General features: G+C 52.9%; 1 long non-coding RNA gene across 1 annotated transcript in view; it reads left to right on the top strand.

Moving 5' to 3' along the window:
• The window catches only part of LOC146767165 (uncharacterized), a 183,841-nt gene extending 164,850 nt beyond the window's left edge, over nucleotides 1-18,991 (top strand). Inside the window, exon 3 of the long non-coding RNA XR_014955921.1 lies at nucleotides 18,861-18,991. This is a non-coding gene — a long non-coding RNA (uncharacterized LOC146767165). The remainder of the gene's footprint in view (nucleotides 1-18,860) is intronic.
• Nucleotides 18,992-20,911: the final 1,920 nt, after the last annotated feature.

Below are 20,911 nucleotides of genomic sequence, written 5' to 3'. Positions count from 1 at the left end.
TGATTATCATTATCTCCCCATTCCCAGTGTTTGTTTTGACATGTTATTGCCGGGCTCACCTTTACCCTTGGGAGATCAGTATCCTTGAGGCAGTTCTTGAAATACTTTGAATTGTCCCAGTCTGAGGGCTCTTTCCTCCACCGCTTCTCATCCCTCTGCCTCGCTCGCCGACTCGGTTGCTCCGGGCCGCGAGGCGCACCATCTTCTCAGCAGCAAGGATATTCTTCAGGAGGACCCTTACTCTGTTTTTGTTGCCTCTTTTTGAATGATTCCCAGCTTTTATCCTTCACTTGTGATGAGTCACACTGAATCACAGGTAAAGTTTTCTGGCAATTCCCTTTTATAATTTGAACAATTAAGGGAATTGGTTCATTGGAGTGGAAACAACAATTTTCAGGTCTGGCCCCCTTAGTAAACACCTCCCATCACTCTTGGGATTCCCTTGGTAGGGTCCCGTCCTCTTCTCCAATCCTTAGGACTGACTCTGTCAGTTCTCTTTCTAACTGATAACACCTTTACAAATACCCCTAGGAGGAGTGCCTGTATAACTATGGACCCACCACTGTTCCGGCAAATTTTACAAATAGAGCATACAAAAGGGTAACAATTACAATCCTTATTTGCACAATATACTCTAAAATCATTAGTTATAGGATATCCATATTCCAATATCTCACTCTACCAGCTGGTTCGTACGATTCTTACTGAGTCCACTCAGTCCATTTAAATGTGACCTTAAGGTCCCCGGGCTGGCTGGTTATTCTCCAGGGCTCTTCGGCAGCAGCAGGAATCGCTCCCTTTATTCGGCTCGCATGGGTCCACCCCTTCTCGGAGGTTCTGACTGCAGATTCTGTAGTGAGTAAAACAACATAGGGGGCTTCCCAATTTGGGGTCAGTGAGGTTTCTTTCTAGGTTTCTTATTAACACCTTATCACCTGGATTTATATTGTGGATTGCTAGGTCTAAAGGAGGTTGTTGCACTAGTAACTCAGCTCTCCTAAGCCCTTCCCGAGCCTTCACAAGTTGCATGACATATTGGTTAATTTGTTGATTACTTATTTCAGGGTGATCTATAGGAGAATCCATGTCATAAGGCATCCCAGAAAGCATTTCAAATGGAGAAATTCCAATATCGGTTCTGGGCTGAGTTCTTATATTTAACAAGGCTAAAGGTAAACATTTACCCAAGATAACTGTGTTTTATATATCAGTTTAGTTAGTTGTTTCTTAATTTTCCCATTTACCCTTTCCACTTTACCTGAGCTTTGTGGATGTCAGGGAGTATGATATTGCCACTTTGTTCCTAGAGTTGTAACTACTTCTTTAATTATTTTGGAGGCAAAGTGTGGCCCTCTGTCTGAGTCTATTACTTCTGCTAGTCTGTAGCAAGGGATTATCTCTTCTAGTAGTATTTTTACTACTGTTTGTGTAGTTGCCCTGGAGGTAGGGAATGCCTCTACAAAGTGAGTCAAGTGATCTATTATCACCAATAAGTGTTGATACCTTCCTACTTTAGGCAAATCAGTAAAATCAATTTGAATGTGGGAAAACAGTCTATGTGCCAATTCCCGTCTCCCCCATTTCCCACACCACTCAGGATTTCTCACACCTGGGTCTACTCCTGGGTCAGGGGTCTCTTCAGCCCCTCTAGAAATCTCAGCCCTCATTCTAGAGAGACTGCAGACTGTGTAGAGAAAGTTACCAGATTAAACACCAGGAAGATGGTCTCTTTAACAGTCAGGGGAAACGGAACATTCTCTAATAGGGAGCTGAGAGATTCAGAGGAGAAGAAGGAAAGCAAAGGCTGAAAAGCCTCATCCCCTGCTTCCCCTCTAACAAACTGGCTGCACAACCATGACTATGAGCCATGCATTCCTGGAACAGACTTTAGCACCTTCATAAACCCCCTGGAAGCCATTACACCCAAGCCCAACCCAATGGATATTCTGGTCAGTGCCCTTCTACTGCAAAAACTACGTATTAGGGACAATACCAGAGCTATTCCTGGATAAAAAAATAAACATAGGGACCATAGAGGGATTAAGATCTCAAAAAAACCCCTAGGGACCAGGAACACATACAGGCCTCCACTCTAAAAGACACTACGAATTCAAACAACAAAGCCAGTAACTGCTCCATACTAACACAAAGTAATTGGAACCAAAATATGATTACAACAGGGTTTGTTTTTTCACTCTCTCCAGCCACGAGATGGGCAGCAAAATATTTGTCCTAGTTTAGGGCAAATCTGGGAGAAAAACCTCTGGAAGGAGCCCCCAGAAAACAATCCCCCACAGCCCCTCCCCACCCACCTGATTCGGGAAGAATTTTCTCTGAGAGAAGTGGAAAAGAACCTGTTTATTTAACAAACAAAACCCTTCCCAGCAGTAAAAAAATGAACAACACCAGATGACAACAAAACTCTTTCACCACTCTGCAGAGATGACAAATCCAGAAAGTCTCTCCTGGGGGTGGTTGCCCAGGTCTGGGCGCTGGGGATTGCTCTGGGCACTGGGGATGGCTGCTGCGGATCACAGAGCACAGGCTCTGGATACTCCTCGGTGTTTAGAGGGTCCCAGTCCAGAGCAGGTTGGATGATATTCAGGAAAGGGAAAGGGAAAAGAAACAGTCCAGGGAAAGAATAGGACTGCTTAGCTAAACTAATTTAAAAAGCAAAGGCAAAAGCAAAAGCAAGCAAAAAAGCAAAACAAAGCAAGCAAAAGCCAACAAGCAAAAGAAAGCAAGTCAGTCAACACTGGCCTCTTCTAGACAACAGACCATGGGGGAGGTGAGCCGGCTGGTAACAAGGCAAAACAAACTTTCACTTTCTGAGTCAGTTCTGAAAGCACAGAACAGAATATCAAACATAAACAGAACACACGATTGGAGATACAAACACCATAACGTCAGCCTTGGACATTCCACCCCTTATCTCCATATCTTCAACATCATCTAAAAACTCCATCAAGTAAAAACTTCCATCTTTCACTTACTCATACACATTTCCTTCCATCTCATTTACTCAAACCTTTGACACTTACACATTTCTTTCTGTCTCATGTCTGTGTGTTTTCGTGTACAGACACTGGCAGTAACACGCAGCAAACAGTGATATTTGCACATGAGTCTCACCCCACAATCAGATCTCCCTGAGGTACACATCGTGTTTCTCCATCTCTCTGCATTATCCACCATGTACAACCTGGTCCCTGAGCAAAGACAATCCCACAAATGGGTTTGTCTGTACTCGAGGCAGAATTGATCCACACTGATTTCCCTAACAAACCTCTGGCATGTGCCACTGGGACTTTATCTCCATCTACTATATTCTGGGGCTCAGACTGGGCAGGACCTGCTCGATTGGTGGAACCTCGGCTGTTAACTAACCAGGTGGCCTTTGTTAAATGCTGCTCCTAATTTTTGAAAGATCTCCCACCCAATGCTTTTAAGGTGATTTTTAACAGTCCATTGTGCCTCTCCACTTTGCCTGCAGCTGGTGCATGGTAGGGGATGTGGCACACCCACTCAGTGCCATGTTCCCTAGCCCAGGTGTTGATAAGGCTGTTCTTGAAATGAGTCCCATTTTCTGACTCAATCCTCTCAGGGGTACCATGCCTCCAAAGGACCTGCTTCTCAAGGCCCAGGATGGTGTTACGGGCTGTAGCATGAGACACAGGGTAGCTTTCCAACCATCCAGTGGTGGCTTTTACCATGGTCAGCACGTAGCACTTGCCTTGGCGTGTCTGGGGCAGTGTGATGTGGTCAATCTGCCAGGCCTCCCCATACTTGTACTTGGACCACCGCCCACCATACCAGAGGGACTTCACCCGCTTGGCCTGTTTGATGGCAGCACACGTCTCACAGTCATGGATCACCTGAGAAATATTGTCTGTGGTTAGATCCACCCCTCGGTCTCGTGCCCACTTGCAGGTGGCATCTCTGCCCTGATGACCTGAGGCATCTTGAGCCCATCGAGCCAGGAACAACTCCCCCTTATGGTGCCAATCTAAGTCTATCTTTGACACCTCTATTTTTACTGCCTGATCTACCTGCTCGTTGTTTCGGTGCTCCTCATTAGCCCGACTTTTGGGGACATGGGCATCTACATGATGGACTTTCACTGTTAGTTTCTCCACCCAAGAGGCAATGTCTTTCCATATATCAGCAGCCCAGATTGGTTTTCCTCTACGTTGCCAGCTGGCCTTCTTCCACCTTCCCAGCCAGCCCCACAGAGCATTGGCTACCATCCATGAATCAGTATAAAGGTAGAGCTTTGGCCACTTCTCCCTTTCAGCAATGTCCAGAGCCAGCTGAACGGCCTTGAGTTCAGCGAGTTGGCTCGATCCACCTTCTCCTTCAGTAGCTTGTGCAACTTGTCGTGTGGGGCTCCATACGGCTGCTTTCCACTTCCAGTTCATCCCTACAATGCGACAGAAACCGTCAGTGAAAAGAGTGTAGCGTATTTCCTCTGCTGATAGTTGGTTGTATGGTGGAGCTTCTTCAGCCTGTGTCACTTCTCCCTGCTCTTTTTTGTTAGTGAGGCCAAAGTTTTCACTTTCCGTCCAGTCTGTAATTATCTCCAAAATCCCAGGGCGATTCGGGTTTCCAATACGGCATGCTGTGTGATGAGAGCAATCCACTCGATCCATGTGGTGTCAGTGGCATGGTGGGTGGAGGGAACCTTTCCTTTGAACATCCACCCCAGCACCGGCAGTCGGGGTGCCAGGAGGAGTTGTGCTTCTGTGCCAATTACCTCCTAGGCAGCTTGAACTCCTTCATAGGAAGCCAAGATTCCCTTCTCTGTTGGGATGTAGCTGGCTTCAGACCATCTGTAACTTCGGCTCCAGAATCCCAGTGGTTGGCCTCGAATCTGCCCAGGCACCTTCTGCCAAAGGCTCCAGGACAACCCATGGTTCCCGGCTGCAGAGTAGAGCACATTCTTGACCTCTGGTCCCGTCCTGACTGGGCCAAGGGCTACAGCATGAGCGATCTCCTGCTTGATCTGGGTGAAGGCTTGTTGCTGCTACAGGCCCCAGTGGAAATCGTTCTTCTTTTGGGTACCCAGGTAGAGAGAGCTCACAGTCTATCTATACTTGGGAATGGGCATTCTCCAAAAACAATGACGCCTAGGAAAGCTTGTGTTTCCTTTTTGCTGGTTGGTGGGGACATAGCTGTGATCTTGTTGATGACCTCAGTGGGAATCTGGTGCCATCCGTCATGCCATTTCAGTCCCAGGAACTGGATCTCTTCAGCAGGTCCATTGACTTTGCTTTTCTTGATGGCGAAGCTTCTAGTAGTATCTGGATGATCCTTTCACCTCTCTCAAACACTTCCATTGCCGTGTTCCCCCACACAATGATGCCATTGATGTACTGCAGGTGTTCTGGAGCCTCACCCTTTTCCAGTGCAGCCTGGATCAGTCCATGGCAGATGGTGGGTCTGTGCTTCCACACCTGGGGCAGTTGGTTCCAGGTGTACTGCACACCCCTCCAGGTGAAAGGAAACTGAGGCCTGCATTCTGCTGCCAGAGGTATGGAGAAAAACGCGTTAGCAATGTCAGCAGGGGTGTACCACTTTGCTGCCTTGGACTCCAGCTCGTACTGGAGTTCCAGCATGTCCGGCACAGCAGCGCTCAGCGGTGGAGTCACTTCATTCAAGCCACAATAGTCCACAGTCAATCTCCATTCTCCTTCAGACATGTGCACAGACCAGATGGGGCTGTGGAAGGGTGAGTGGGCCTTACTGACCATCCCTTGGCTCTCCAGCTCACGGATCATTCTGTGGATGGGGATCAAAGCACCTTGATTTGTCTGATACTGCCAGTTGTGCACTGTTGAGGTGGCAATTGGTACTTGTTGCTCTTCCACCCTCAGGAGTCCTACTGCAGATGGGTTCTCTGACAGTCCAGGCAAGGTGTTCAATTGCTTAATGTCCTCTGCCTCTGCAGCAGCTATGCCAAAAGCCCACCTGAGTCCCTTTGGGTCTCTGTAACATCCGTTCTGGAGGAAGTCTATGCCCAGAACACACGGGGCCTCTGGGCCAGTCACAATGGATGTTTCTGCTGCTCATTCCCAGCCAGGCTCACCTTGGCTCCCAACAGGGTCAATTGCTGTGATCCCCCCGTCACCCCGGCAATGGAAACAGGTTCTGCCCACACATGTCCCAATGGCATTGGGCTACACTGCACACCAGTATCAGCTAAGGCTTCATATTTCTGTGACTCTGACATGCCAGGCCATCGGATCCATACCATCCAGAAGATCCAGTTTTCCAGTGCTTCTCCCTGGTTAGAGACAGGGCCCCTCTAACCCTGGTTATTATTTCTTTCCTAGGCATACATGGTAGAGGTATTTTAAAGGTGATCTGACAAATCATACTTGACAGCTCAATCATGGGAGGCTGAGGCTGCCTTCACTTCACTGGAATTCCCTCGGTCAGTGCTTCCCTCCTTGAGCTGACACACCCACGCTGCCAGGACAGAAATGGGTTTCCCATCCCACCTTCCCATGTCTTCCCCATGGTCACACAGAAAGAACTCCAGGCCAGCCCGTGGGGCGTACCCTCTCTCTCTGGCTGGGGAACGTTGGGCTCTGACTTTGGGGCCTGTGACTCGCACTGGGGCAATGTGGGAACTGTTCCTCCTCACCTCCTCCCTCATCTCCCTCATCTCCTCTTTGAGTTCCTTGCCCACAGCAGAGCCGTGAGCCTGCACTGGGCCATGGATCATACTCTCACAATTTCTCAGCTGCTGGCAGCAGAGCCCACTGTCTCTCGGCTGTTATCGGCATTAATCGTGGCAATGAAGGTGGTGTACTGAGATGGCCCCAGCCTTGCCAGACTCCACAGCATTTGCCCTGTGCCCCTAACCTTGTCGGGGTCATTATCATGCTGTCCATCCTTCCCAAAGAGTACCTCCAATGCTGCCACTTCCCTCAGCTGTTGGTCCCTTCCTCAAGGGTTTCCCAGCACGTTCTATGCTGGTGCTCCTGCATTCTCTCCCTGTGGACAAACCTCTCTCTGACACTCATTAAAAGCCGCTCCCAGAGGGAAAGGGACCCTGGCTCCCTTACAAAAATCTGATTCATACCTGAGTCTTGGGTTAAGAGTCCCAAATTCCTTGCCTCACCACCATCCAGCTGGACACCTGTACCCATGAGGTCTCAGACTTGAAGCAGTCAGGTTGTATAAGCCTCACGTCTCCGTCGTTCAATGTCCTTGTGCAGCTTACGGAGACTTTTGTACGTCAGGGACTCGGTGATGATCACAACCTCTGGTTCCCCTGTGGGTTGTAAGGGCCTTCCCTTATCTGGTTGCTCTGATTCCATCTCAGACCTCCTTGTTTCTACAGGGGCGACTGCTGCTGGCTGTGGCTGCCTTTGTGGTTCAGCTGGAACCTGGACAGTTGTAACATCTGTGGGTTCCACTGCTGCCCCATCAGACTCTCCTTTTTCGAGGCAGGGGGAGGGCTTCTCACCAGCTGGGGAAATGCACTCCTTCAGCATCTCCTGCATCTCCCTCACCAGACCCCCACCCAGTCTGGGTGGTTCATATCTGGGCTGGCTGTGGGGCAGGGTCAGGCTCTGGGGCAGCAGCATCCCTGGTCTCTGGGGCCGTGTCAGGTTCTGGGCTGGGTGTCAGGGTGGTTATCCAGGTTAATCTTCCCTTGTCTCTCAGTGCCAAATAGAACAGGGCTAACAGCAACACAGCCCCTGTATGATATCATTGGTATTTGGAGTGGATCTGAGCCCTTCACAAACTGGTGGGGCAAACCCAAAGAGATGGTTAAAGGGTTGGGAGAAAATTTCCCCCAGTGTCATTTCCTCACAGTAGGTGCCATTATTAAAGTAACCCCAAAAGCACAGAGTCAGTGTGTGACAGCTGTGAATCCATGTGCCTGCTTCCCAGAGGAAGTTAAAGATCCATGAATTCTTCCCCTTATTCACCCATAAAACAAACCGGAGAACAGCCACAGCAGCCTTGGCTGTAGGAGCCGTGTTTAGATCAGGGCCTGCAAATGGAGAAATGCAGCCACGGTTCCGTGCCACCCAAACCAGGGCAGGCTGGAGCACAGGGTGCCGCTTAACGAGGTTTCTGTAGCAGCACACAAAAATCAAAAATTGGATTACTCAAGAACTGTTATTCCCTTTTTTGTTTCTTTGCCTTCGAGCTGCACGTTGGGTGCCAAAATCTGTCTTGGTTTGCAAAGACAGGAGTCTGCTAAGGAAGGCAGGACCCTCCCTGAAATGGGGAAAAAAATAAATGTAGACCCTCTCCCTGTAAACTGCTATAAAATTAAGGGGGCTCTCAGGCAAAAATATGGGAGCAGGAATAACAGTTCTTTATTAGGGAAGAAAATTAAAAGATAAAATAAACAATGCAGTGAACCAAACTAACAGATGGCAATTGAATACATCTTGCCTTGCAATCTAGGACACAACTTATTCAGCATGAATCACATCCATTTAACACATGCTCCTTACCCACAAATATTGCCCAACTGAGACTGACATGTCAAAACATTTTTTTAAAATTATGCATTTTTCTTCATAATTAAAATTTAATTAAATTTTAATAAATTATTTCAATTAATTAATTTTAGCTTAATAACAATTAAAATATTATTTTGCTTATGCATAAAAATATTATTCGATATTTTATTATTTCATTTTAATGCTTGTATAAAAAAATCTCTATATGTGTTTTGTAACCAAAAAATTGGATCTAAGTAACACAATTCCCTTCATTAATTCATTGAGCACTATTGGCTATTGATTGGGCACTCAGGTGGCTCGGGCGGGGCTCGCTGGGGCGCGGGGGCTGATGGGAGTTGTAGGCGCGGGTACAATGCGGTGTAACGGGGCCGCGGAGCATCACGGGAGTTCCAGGCACAGCGGCAGCGGCACTCGGTGGGGCGCGGGGCATGACGGGAGATGAAGTCCCGGCTGGAACAGCGCTGGCCGTGCGCCGCAGAGCATGATGGGAGCTGTAGTCCCGGGAGTGGCTCGGACGCGGCGTTTGGAGCCCGAGAAGGCCTCGGGGGATACTTTTGCATCCGAGCCGCGACTTGAGCTCCTTGGGGGCTCTGGAGCACTCGAGGGGAGCTTAGGCAGATTTAACCGGGTTCCTTAGGGCGCAGGGCGCGGCAGGAATTTTAGGCGCGGAACTGTGTTCTGAAGGGCTCTGGGGCCGCGGGGGATGAGAGGAGAGGAATTCCCAGAAGTGGCTGTACCGGGCATCTGTGGGGCTGGGAGCACTCAGGGGATCCGAGAACGCTTTTGGGGGGTCTCGATTGGGCGCTGAGGAGCACTTAGGGATTCCGGAGGGTCTGGGGGACTCTGATGGCACAGATGGGGGCGCATACTGGGGGGGGGGGGGGGGGGGGGGGGTGTCTGTGGAGCGCGGGGCATGACGGGCGTTGTAGTCCCGGCCCCAATGGGGCTCTATTGGGCTGCGGGGCATGATGGGAGTTGTAGGCAAAAAGAAAAGATGGCGCAGACTCCAGGCACCGCTCCCAAAGCCATGATACCTGGCGCTGATTGGTTGGGGGCTGTGATGGGCGGGAGCCTCGGCCAATGGGAGGCAGCGGAGGCGGGAACTGCCATTCAACCCCTCCAGTCCCTCCCAGCACAGCCCAGTTCATCCCCAGTAGAGCCCAGTACAACCCCAGTGCCCCTCCAGTCCCTCCCAGCACAGCCCAGTTCATCCCCAGTACAGCCCCAGTGCCCCTCCAGTCCCTCCCAGCACAGCCCAGTTCATCCCCTGTACAGCCCAGTACAACCCCAGTGTCCCTCCAGTCCCTCCCAACCCAGCTCAGTTCATTCCCAGGCCCTCCCAGTTCCTCCCAATATCATCCACAGTATGCCGCAGTATTGTCCAGTCTTCCCCACAATGTCCCTAGTTTGTCCCCGTATCCCCCAGTTTCACTCCGAGTTTCACTCCCAGTGTGTCCCAGTGTCTCCCACAGCATTCCCAGTGTTCCCCAGTATGTCCCAGTCCTCCCCAGTGTTTCCAAGGACAGTTTAATTTCTCAGGGCTGCCGTGGCAGCCAAACCCAGCAGCGGGGTCAGTGCAGTGCCCATGGCCACAGCCCCTTGCAGTGCCCAGTGCAGCTGGGGCTGATGATCCACCCTCACAGCTGGCCCAGGGCCGGGCTGGAGTGATTTTGGTGGCACCTTGGGCTGGCACACACCTGAGGAGGGTGTCTGTTTTCATGGGGAAACTCAGGAGTTTTAGATTGCTCCAAACATAGAAAAAGAGAAAGCCTCTCTTAGGCTGGGTGCAGCCAGCTCTGCAGGCACAGCAGGTCCCAGGTGAGTGAGGACAGACAGGATGGGCTGGGGCAATGTGGAGCAAGGTTGTCCACGCTGGGCCAGAGCTCAGGGCACAGCTTCTCTGAGCAGGCCAGAGCTCCTGAGGGGAGACCCTGGCTCAATATCAATCACAGAATGCTGCAATCACCTCTGATCCAAAGAGAAATGTAATAAAATGCACCCTTTAAAATAGGAATGTGTATTTCTTACAAGCACTTTGAAATCTTTCTCCACAACTGGAATAAGAAAACTTTAATGACCCCCTCAGGGCTTTCGTGTTATTTACATCAGACTCAGCCACTGAGAGTCTTCAAAAAAACTTCTCAAGAACTCAAAGTTAAATTAAAACTCCAAAGTTTCTTGAAGTTTTAATGGGTCCCACTGAGGAACAGGACTGAGAAAGTTTCCCCAGGTTCCCGTCAGAGCAGAACACTGGAGTCAGTGATGACAGCTGGGGACAAGCAAGGGAAAGGTGTCTCTGGTGCTGGGCAAACCTGGATGTGTTTCAGGAATGCAAAGGGCCCAGGCCTGAGCCCCAGCCCCTGGCAAGGCAGATCCTGTCCCTCCCTCATTGCTCAGGGCTCTTCCCGGGATGGGCACTGGCATGTGGGGATGTGCAGTGCCAAGGGCAGGACCATGGGGCGGCCCCTGCCAGGCTGCTGAGCAGGGACAAGGAGGCACTGAGGCCCCAGGGCTGCAAGGGTCACTTGTCCCCTGGTGGCCTCAGGCCCAGGGCCAGCAGCCATGGCCAAAGGGCTGCACAGGTTGGCTCTGTCAGGGCCTTGCAGCTGCTGCACATCCCTGAGCCCTCTGCAGCCCAGGCTGTCCCACGGTGTCCCTGCCCTGCGCCTCTGTCCCTGCAGGCTGTCGTCACCCCCGGCTGCCCCACCTCGCTGGCCCTTCCTTTGCTGGCAGCTCTGCCTCCTGCTGCCCCTGCCTGGCCACACAAAGCCTTGGGCTGCTCCAGGCTCCTGCTGGGGACATGCTGCACCACAGCCCTGCCCTGGGAGGGAAATTCCTTTCTCCTCCTGTGTCCAGTCTGTCCTTCCCCAGCTGCATTTGGGGCATAATTTTTCTCTCTGGCTGTTTCCCACTATGGAGAAAGGCTCCACCATTTCGGAATCCACCTTTCAAGCCCTTCCAGGCCACTCCTGATCTGTCCTCAGTCTCTTCACAGCTGAGCCCAGGCACATCAGTCTCCATACGTGGGTTATGTTCTTGAGGTTTGCAAAACCCAGCTCCGGAGATCTCTGGGCCCTATCCAAGGTGTTTGCAAAGGAAAACATTCTGCTCATATCACCAGAGGCCAAGGCCAGGCAGAACTGTCTGTCCTGGCAGCTTTTGTCTGGGAGCAATCCTAGGATAGATGGAGTTTTGGTGGCCAAATTCCAGTTCCTGCCGTGGCCCCTGGACAAGAGGGTCAGTTCTTTTCTGCAGGAAGGAAGGCACAGAGCCCCAGTGCTTCTGAGGCAACTGAGATGCGACCATCAGAGGCCAAGGCCAGCCAGAGCTGGCAGGTCTTTTTCTGGCAGATACCCTTGCATACAGGAAATTTTTTAGGGGAAGTACCAATTTTGGCCATGGGTGTCTGAAAAGAGGGACAGTTCTTTTCCATAGCAAGGAAAGCACGGAGCCCCAGTGGTTCATGGGCAGATGAGAAGCAGCCCTTGACATTCCAAGATCAGCCAGACCTGTCAGGTGGTCCCTGGGAGGCCAAGCCTGCCAGACCTGTTCCCTGTTCCCCTCATTCCATGGAGCCCCACAGTGTCCCAATGGTCCCTTGTTTCCAGAAGGCCCTGAGGTGTCACAATGCCCCCTTGGTGACACGAGGCTCTGAAGGGTCGGAATGGTCTCCATGGTTCCACAAGGCCCCACAGAGTCATGGTGGTCCCTGGGTTCCATGGAGCCCCGCGGTGTCACCATGGCCCCAAAGTCCCAATGGACTCCATGGTTGCACCAGGTCCTCACCGTGCCACCATGGTCTCCACAGGAAGGGAACAACCCAGCCCCAGTGCTGCAGGGGCAGATGAGCCACAGCCAGCAGAGGCCAAGGGCAGCCAGATCAGGTGGTGCTGGCAGATTTTGTCCTTGGATATAGGGAATTTTAGAGGTGGAATGCCAGTTTCAGACCTGGCTGCCTGGAGGAGAAGGACGGTTCTTTTCCATAGGAAGGCAAGGACGGAACACCAGTGTTTCAGGGGCAGATGAAAGGTGACCATCAGAGGCCAAGGGCAGCCAGACCTCTCTGATGTGGTATTTTTTTGTCTGAAAGCAACCATTGCATATAGGGAATTTGAAGGTGGAACCCCAATTTCGGCCATTTCTGCATTGTTAAGAAGGACGGTACTTTTCCATAGGAAGGAAAGCACCGAGCCCCAGTGTTGCAGGGGCAGAAGCAGAGAGAGAAGGCTCCTGGGAGGCCGGGCCATTCAGACCTGTTTGTCCTGGCAGCTTTTGTCACTGAGAAATCCTTGGACCTAGGGAATTCTGGAGGAGGATTCCAAACTTTGGCCATGGGCATCTGGTCAAGATGGATGGTTTTTCCCATAGGAAAGAAAAGCGTGGAACCCAGGTGTTTTGGAAGAAGATGAGAGATGGTCACCACAGGCCAAGAGAGCCAGACCTGTCTCACCTGGCACCTTTCATCTGGGGGAAATCCTTGGATGTTCAGAATTTTGAAGGTGGAATCTCAGTTCTGGCCATGGGCACCTGGGCAGGAAGAAGAGTTCTTTTCATCAGAAAGGAAAGCACAAAGCCCCAGTGTTTCAAAGGCAGATAAAAATCATCTCTTTGGAGACCAAGGCCAGCCAGACTTGTCTCTCCTGGAAGCTTTCACCTGGGAGAAATCCCTGGACATAGGGAATCCTGGAGGCGGATTCCCAACTTTGGCCATGGGTGCCTGTATGCGAAATGTGCTTTATTCCCATACGAAAGAAAAGCACAGGGTCCCAGTGTTTCACAGGAAGATGAGAGGTGGCCTCTGGGTGGCCAAGCCAGCCGGACCTGTCTGTCCTGGCAGATTTCATCTGGGAACAATCTTTGCATAGAAGCAAACTAAGAAGAGGAATCCAGATTTTGGCCATCGCCAGCTGGAGGAGAAGGACAGTTCTTTCCACAGGAAGGAGAGCACCGAGCCCCAGTGCTCCAGGGGCAGATGAGCAGCAGCCCTGGACATGCCAAGGTCAGCTGGACCTGTCAGGTGGCCCCCAGGTGGCCCAGCCAGCCAGGCCTTGATGCCTTGAGAGGCCACCTAGAGCAGAGGCTGGACAGTGTTACAGGAGTAAAGTGGGGATTTATTAAAAAGGCCTTCAAAGGATTCACCTGGGCAGCACAAGGGCCTGGCTGAGGGTACATCTAGGATGGACGCCAGGTCACGCATTTTCACACTTTTGTAAGATTTGGTTCATTTCCATATTGAGGTTAATTGTCCAATTACACCTTCAGATTATGCAGCCCCACCCTCCCAGTCTGCTCTCCTCAATTTGCTGTTGTTTTCACTTTTTGGGCCCAAAGCTGCAGCGGTGTCTTTGGTTCTCGGGCAGGAAAAGGATTGTTTTGTCTGACTACACTGTAAGAAAACTTGCTGACACTCTGCATGAAGTTTAGAGTTACAGATACAGGACAGAATTGGGAAAATATGGAAGCTAAAACTTAAGGCATCAGCCTGTCCCATGTTCCCTTGGTTCCATGGGGACCTACAGTGTCACAATGGCTCCTCCGTGACACTCTGGGCTCCACAGTGTCACCCTGGGCCCTTGGATCCATGGGAGCTTCCCAATGGTCCCCTCTGATTCCACGAGGTCCCCAAAGTGTCACAACTGACCCATGGCTCCATGAGGTTCCCCAGTGTCACCAGGGTGTCCTTGGACCTGCCTTGTCCCAACTGACCCATGGCTCCATGATGCTCCATGAGGTTCCCCAGTGTCACCGTGGTCGCTGTCAGAGGCTGGATGAGATCAATGTCCCCAGACACCTTGGCCTGAGCTGTCAATCAGTCACACAGATGGGACAGCACTGACCCAGCTCTGAACATCTGAGATATCAGAAGTCCCAGCTGGGGGGAGGCCCACAAAGGCCCAGGGGCTTAAAACCAAGGAGCACAAGGTCAGCCCCTGGTATGGACTCTGCCTTCTCCTGGAGTTTGTGTCTCACCCACACTGGAGCCCCAGGAGCTGGGAGCCACATGTGTGTCTTTCTGTGGAGCTTCTGTCTTCCTGTCTCTCTCTCTCTTTCCTCCCCTTCTAATGCTCTTTATATGGAACATTTGTGGGTACCTGAACAACTTCAGTGTTTAGGGCTTTCCAGGCTAAATGGGCTGACGGAATGAAGTTACAGCTGTGACAAGTGATTTAAGTTGGATTGGATTTGTATTAAACGCTTTTCCAAAGTTTCTTGTTCTATTGTACTTTGCCAGTAATATTTTGGTGGTCCCGAATGGGCGCTGAGGGGCACTTGGGTGTCCCGGAGGGTCTGGGGGACACTGATGGGACAGATGGGGGCGGTACCGGTGTTCTGTGGAGCGCGGGGCATGACGGGCGTTGTAGTCCCGGCTTTACTGGGGCTCTATGGGGCTGCGGGGCATGATGGGAGTTGTAGGCAAAAGAAAAGATGGCGCAGACTCCAGGCACTGCTCCCAAAGCCATGATTCCTGACGCTGATTGGTTGGAGCCGTGATAGGCAGGAGCCTCGGCCAATGGGAGGCAGTGGGGGCGGGAACAGCCCATTCAACCACTCCAGTCCCTCCTAGCCCAGCCCAGTTCATCCCCAGTACAGCCCCAGTGCCCCTCCAGTCCCTCCCAGTACAGCCCAGTTTATCCCCAGCACAGCCCAGTACAACCCCAGTTCCCCTCCAGTCCCTCCCAGTACAGCCCAGTCCCTCCCAATACACCTGAGTTCATTCCCAGGCCCTCTCAGTCCCCCCAGTGCCATCCATATCCCGCTCCAGTGTCCCCCAGCCTTCCCCACAGCGTTCCCGCCCATTGCGGGGCAGCGGCGCAGATGGAATGTCCTGCGGCCCTCCTCCTCTCCAAGCAGAGCACAAATTCCAGCTCGGAGGAGTCTTCCCCAGAGAGGGCTCCGGCACCTGTCTCAGCCCGAGTGTCCCTGCAGAGGAACAGGGCATTTTTCAGGCACTTCCACAAGATCAGGGTTCCCATTTCATGGGGAATCTGGGATGAAAATGGCCTTTTTCAGAAAGACAAATGCAGACGAGATGGATTAGAAATTATTTGGAAAAAGTGACCCTTCTTCCAGACAAAGTTCACCAAGTCATTGCCTGCATTTCTCCTTTTCAGGTTCTTACAGTCATCTCCTGAAAGGTCCAGATTGTTCTGGTGCTTTTCATGAACTGATTGAACTCTTGATATATATCAGTGCATGAGATGTGGAAGCTTCTAAACTGAACACAGAAACAAACTCCCTCTGTCAGCCCATTTCCATCTTCTACATCACTTTCAGCTGTCCATGGGGATGTTGGAATTATTATCACACAGCTCTCCATTTCTGGCTGCAGGCTCTGGAGATTCTTTCTCTGCATTCAGTCAGGCTTGCATTCCCTGACAATTCCTGGTAGCCCATCATGGTTTCTTAGGGTAGAACAATAACAGTGAAAATCTCACCAATGGCCCAACTGCCCAGCCCACAAGATAAAGAAAGAACAAATTGTAAAGTTCTTCAACTATTTGTCCCACTTTTCTGCAAGAGTCAAGCTGCACACATGGTGTGGAAAGGCAAAGAAAAGCTGCAGCTGGTGGCACATCTTGTGACAAAAGCTGCTCAAAGTTTCCTCGTCTTCCAGCAAAGGTTCTTGGAAAACTGAAACAGCTTTTAAGAAATGAAATGAAAATGGAAAGAAACAATCCAAGATGTATTTCTCTGTTTATTTTTATGCTACCCTTTTCTATCTTTCACTACTTCTCCTTCCCACTAATTGCAAGTGGATCTCACTTTTATGATCCAAGACGTGGCAAGTTTTAGACAGTGTAAAATATCATGAGCTACACACAGTTTGCCTTCCCCTGTTTTGTTTTGTTTTTTGGTGTTTTCTTTTTGGAGATCAGTGCTGGGGACTAAGTGCAGTTCTTGGGTCAGGTACAAATTCAGCATTGAGGGAATGTGCTTCAAGAGTGTTTGACCCTAAGCAGGGACAATGCACAGCAGTGACCGAGGGGATTCCTGTGCTCCTGGGCAGGAGTCCAGGCTCTGGGTCTGGGCTGGACACGGCAAAGTTCCCATGTTTGGACAGGCTCAGGAGCTGCCCCGGGGAGCGCGGGGCTGGGCACGGGGACGAGCGGGCAGCGGACACACGGACACGGGACACACGGACACAGGGACACATGGATATGGACACACGGACACGGGGACACACGGACACTCGACACACGGACACGGGGACACATGGACACGGGGACACACGGACACGGGACAGATGGATACAGGGACACACAGACACGGGGACACATGGAAACGGGGACACACGGACATGGAATTTCAGCTGCAGCGGCTGCAGTGGCAGCAAAAGCAGCGAAAGCAGCGAAAGCAACCAGCAATAGGGTGAGCTGGTGATGAGCCGGGCCAGCGGCAGAAGCCGGGCCGTGCCGGGCGGGGCTGAGCCGGGGCCCGGCAGGGTGGGAGCTGCCAGGACGCCTGGAGGGAGAGCGGGCGTGGGGCCAGCGCAGGGCGCAGAGCATCCCGGGCTGGCTGAGGGGTTCCCGACCCCCGGCACGGCATCAGCCCCACTGACGGCATCGTGCTCCTCCCGCAGCCCCACGGCACCAGCGCAGCCCTGGAGATCGCGCTGCTGGACAAGGTCTCCTCTGGCTGTGCTGCTGTCATTCAGCTCCTGGAGTGGCTTCAGCTCCCTGACAGCTTTGTGCTGGTGCTGGAGCATCCTGAGCGGTGCCAGGACCTGTCGGGTTTCCTGGCAGAGCGGGGGTTCCTGCCGGAGGAGGAGGCGCGGGGGCTGCTCCTCCAGGTGCTGGAGGCTGCAGCATCCCCCTGATGAACTGTGTCTGTGTTCCACAGGAACCCTGTCCTACAGCCCACCAGAGGGGATCCACCAGCAACGCTACCACGGCGAGGCAGCGACGATCTGGTCCCTGGGCCTCCTGCTGCACCACCTGGTCATGGGGAAGCTCCCATTCAGGAGGGGCCAGGAGATATCTGGGGAAAGATCTTGTTCCCACCATGGCTCTCTCAAGGTGGATCCTCATCTGTGGGCACAGGGGGAATACCAGTGATGGGAGACAGCAGCAGCTCATGGGCATTCTGCTCTGGCAGCTGCTGAGGAGGTGGCACATGTCCTGTTCTCCTGCTCTCCTCCAAACAGAAAATCCATGGGGAAGTTTAGGCCCAGCTCTGGGCACACCCAGCATGGCCTGGGCATGGGAACAGGGGGCAACTTCTGCAACTGACTGGTGATTGCTGGTTTCTCTCCCCAGAGTGCCTGGATGTCATTAAGAGGGGTTTGTCCATGCAGCCCTTGGACAGGCCATCCTTAGAAGAGCTTTTCCGTGATCCTTGGGTGAAGGGAGTTCCTCTGCCCTAGAAGATGGGAGAGATCCACGTGCACAGTTGGATCCAGGGGCCTGGCAGGTAACAGCTGCACACATCGCTTGGCACTCAGTGGCAAAGACAACCAGACAGGATTTGTCCTGCCTGTAGCTCTGAGCAGGGGTCAGCAGAAGTGAAGACGCAGGTCATGGGCTGTAGCTGAGCTGGAGACCTGGTGTGGCAAGCACAGGGGGCCACCATCCCCCTGATTTTGCTGGCCATGGTTCATGGATGGCTGGGGCCCTGGGCAGAGCCCTGACAGCCTGGTCTGGCCCAGGGAAGAAGGAGCCCCTGGAGAAGCTGTCCCAGGTGGGGCTGCTGCTGCTGGGGACAGCGAGGATGATGTCAAGGATGACAACCTCTTGCTCCACCTGGTCTCTGGCAGGCTGAAGATGGTGGACTTTGATTCTGACATCTCCTTGAAAGCCAGGTTCCACAGGGAATTTGCAGATCAGTCCACACGCAGGGGGATGCTCCCAGATTTCGGCATTGCTCAGCCTGACTGGGAACCAAAGGTTCCCCCTTTGCTGGGGCGGATGCAGCTGATCCTTCAGTCGGCTGCCAGGCTGCTTTTGGCAGGGCTGGGGGCATGGGCTGGGGTGGGTATGAAATGGGAGTGGGCTCTTGGCCCTGCCAACAGCCCCCAGCACCCACCGTGCCCCGGGCTGGGGCTGGGCTGGGGCAGCCAGCCTGACACAAACAAACCCCCATGGTGGGAGCAGAGGTGGGACTCCAGACCCTGTGCAGGGGCTGCTTTGCTTTGCAGGCAAGGAAGGGCTTGGGCTGCTCCACTGCCCTTGTTTGCTTTGGGATCACCATGGGGGCAGTGCAGGGGAAGGGAGAAAGCCTGGGATTCCCTCCCCCATGGTGGGTTTTTCCCTGGCATGCAGGGGTTGGGCCTTCCTTAGGGCCCTGACAGAGATAAGATTTTTGACCTTTTTTCTTGTTCCCCTTTTTCTCTGTAACCTATTTTCCATAATTTGATGTTTGTCTTTCTAGAGGAAGTGTTTCAGGTGGAGTCCAGTCTGGATCAGGACGTGCTTGGGAGCAGCTGCGGCGTGGATGGGCCGTGCCCTTGGAGAAGGCTGAGGGCATCGTTTGGGAGCAGCTTTTCTTCCAGCGGGGGATGGCGTGAGGTGGGTCCTGTCTGCTGGGGATGGTGGGATCAGAGCTTTGGGGAGATGGCAGCGAGCACAGGAGCGTCCTGCTCTGGGCAGCTGCTGAGGGCTGGAGGTGCCGTGGCTGGCTGCAGGCTGGGCACATGTCCTGCCCTCCTGCTCTGCTCCCAAAGGCAGCAGTGATGGGCAGCTCTGGGCACAGCTCTGGCACGGCCAGCATGGCCTGGGCACCGCGGGTGGCTGGGACAAGGGGACAGGAGCCTTCAGCTGACGGGGCTTTCTGGTTTCTCTCCTTGCAGCCGGGCTCTGCGGGTGCTGAGGCTGCTCTGGGCTCTGCCAGGGCCCTGCTGGAGCTCAGCACCGGGCTGCAATCAGCCAAAGAAGAAATGGGGTGCCCTGCAGCACAGACTGGCTTGAGCATTTCAGCAACACAGCTCAAGTTTGCAGAGTGTACACCTCCAAGAGAAAACATGGCACCACCCAAAAAATAAGCTTGTTCAATAACTTCTGAAATTGAATCAATCTGGGATGACCCCAAATGACTTTTTGCAGCTTGCTCAAGCAGTAGCTCAGCACTTCTCTGACCAGTTCTCTCCCCCACCTGCCTTTTACTTCCCAACTGCTCCCTCTTTTCCCCCAGTGAGTTCCCAGCCCATTCCAGTCTCCATAACACTGTTGCCTTCCCTGGTGCCCCTCACCATGAGGAAGGCCGAGCCCCCAGGCTTAGGGACTCATCCTCTCACTGCTGAGGAGCAGCAATGTCTCAGAGGTCTGGTGGGATTTTAGTGTCATTCAGAGCTGCTCTCCAGCCCCCAGCTCTCCTCACTGCTGAGTTCCCGCTCCCTTTTCCTCGTCCTTGCAGCAGGATGAGCTCTGTGAATCTCCTGGAGCCTCCCCACTCTTCCCAGCCCACAAACCCACCTCGGTAAGGCTGAAGCTGCAGCTTCTCTGTCTCCCCTGGCACACCAGTGCAGTCCCCTGTGCAGGGAGCCCCAGCCCCAGAGCACAGCACTCAGCAGTGCAGTCGGGGCTGGAGCAGCTGCCCTGCAGCCCCACCTTGGCTCTTTGTGGCAGGGAATGCTCCCTGTTTGCAGCTGTCCCAAGGCTGCAGGCATTCCCTAGGCCAGAATCTGAAGGGGCACAGAGATCAGACCAGTGAAATCATCCAGACTGGGTTTTCAGAGGCCCTTTAGAAGGAAGGGCTTGAGAATAAATGTGCTCTGTTTGCCACACGAACATCGAGGTGAGTGGTCTCTTTGGCTCCAACCCACTTTCCTCCCCGAGCCAACGTTACCCACTCCCTCACACGTCCCCCCCGTGCCTTCCCACTGCCTTGTCCTGTCAGGGCTTCCGCAGCCCCTCAACCCTTCGTGGGCCCGTCCCCTCAGGGTCTCCCCAGCCCGGCCAACCTGCCCGGCAGCAGCGCCGCAGCCCCACAGGAGCTCCAGAGGAGCCCCAGCAAGAGGCACCTGGGAGCCCTCAGCAATCCAGCCAGCAACACACGGGCAGGAGGACACGGATGGCGCTTCCTGCCTGGGACAGGGCTTGTGGCCATCTCCAGGCACCGCTCTCACAGAGATCTCCACAGCTCCAGCCCCTGCCCGTCTGCTCTGTGGGCAGCACAGAGGCTTCAGCAGAACCACCAAAGGCCAAGGGGCTTCTGGCCATTTCCCCTGCAACCCTGCAAGCCTGGGCAGCTTGCTGAGCCCAGGAACCCTTTTCTCCCTCTTCCCCTAGGCCCTGCAGAGCCTGGGCAGCAAAAGAAAGATGCTGGGAGTCTGTCTATTACAACACATCCTATATTAACATGCTAAAGAGAAACAAAAGAAGAAAAGAACAATGTTAAAGAAATAAAACATTCCTGCTGGCTCAGGTGGCCCCAGCAGACAGAGCCTCTGGAATCAGCTCTGTGCAGAGCTCCAGCAGCGCAGC

The sequence above is a fragment of the Lonchura striata genome, chromosome 5 (assembly GCF_050655825.1).
Source record: "Lonchura striata isolate lonStrDom1 chromosome 5, ASM5065582v1, whole genome shotgun sequence".
In the NCBI taxonomy this organism is placed as follows: domain Eukaryota; kingdom Metazoa; phylum Chordata; class Aves; order Passeriformes; family Estrildidae; genus Lonchura; species Lonchura striata.
This window is presented reverse-complemented; position numbering and strand designations above follow the sequence as displayed.